The sequence below is a fragment of the Terrapene carolina genome, unplaced genomic scaffold (genome assembly GCF_002925995.2).
Source record: "Terrapene carolina triunguis isolate 2854851 unplaced genomic scaffold, T_m_triunguis-2.0 Scaffold69, whole genome shotgun sequence".
Lineage (NCBI taxonomy): Eukaryota > Metazoa > Chordata > Testudines > Emydidae > Terrapene > Terrapene triunguis.
In genome coordinates, this window is record NW_020664420.1 from 39647150 (window position 1) to 39648252 (window position 1103).

Consider the following 1103-nt stretch of genomic DNA (forward strand, 5'->3'; position numbering starts at 1 on the left):
ATATATATATATATATATATATATATATATATATATATATATATATAAAATATAAGGGGTGGAAGAGAACAGAGGAAGGGAGGAGCCATCATGAAGAATCCCCTAGCTATCACCTAAGCTGGAACAAGAGCTGTACCAGGGGGAAAGAATTGTGCCCAGGCCTGGAAGGTGTCCAGCCTGAGAAAAAGCTTACTGAAGCATCTCTGAGGGTGAGATTATCTGTATTCAGTTTGATTAGACATAGATTTGCGCATTTTATTTTATTTTACTTGGTGACTTACTTTGTTCTGTCTGTTACTACTTGGAACCATTTAAATCCTACTGTCTGTATTTAATAAAATCACTTTTTCTTTAGTAATTTATTCAGAGTATGTATTAATACCTGGGGGAGCAAACAACTGTGCATATCTCTCTATCAGTGTTATAGAGGGCGAACAATTTGAGTTTGCCCTGCTTATGCAGGGTAAAACGGATTTATTTGGGTTTAGACCCCATTGGGAGTTGGGCATCTGAGTGCTAAAGACAAGCACACTTCTGTGAGCTGTTTCCAGGTAAACTTGTAGCTTTGGGGCAAGTGATTCAGACCCTGGGTCTGTGTTGGAGCAGACTGGAGTGTCTGGTTCAGCAAGACAGGGTGCTGAAGTCCTGAGCTGGCAGGGAAAACAGGAGCAGAGGTAGTCTTTGCACATCAGGTGGCAGATCCCAAGGGGGTTTCTGTGATCCAACCCGTCACACACCTCTTTCAGGCTTGTTTAAATTCAGAGTTGGTGCAGTCACTTTTTCTTTGGCTTCATGCCTTCAGGATTGACTTAAGTCTCACCTTCAGTTCCTGAATAAGCAGTTTGCTTAATGAATATGTAACATTTCTTTAATTGCCTTTATTCTTCTTCTGGCAGGAAAACATCAGATAACTCTTAAAGTTAGTTTTAACTTTTTTTATTCAGCCCAATTTTAGAGATACTCTGTTTTTATTAGAGTGAAACGCGAAATAAAATTCTGATTTCAAAAAGTACAAACACTCCTATTCTTTATATAAACTGTTCTTAAGATATTCTTTTTAAACTAAATAACTTGGAGGAAGTTGCTAGCTTCAATAGTTATTT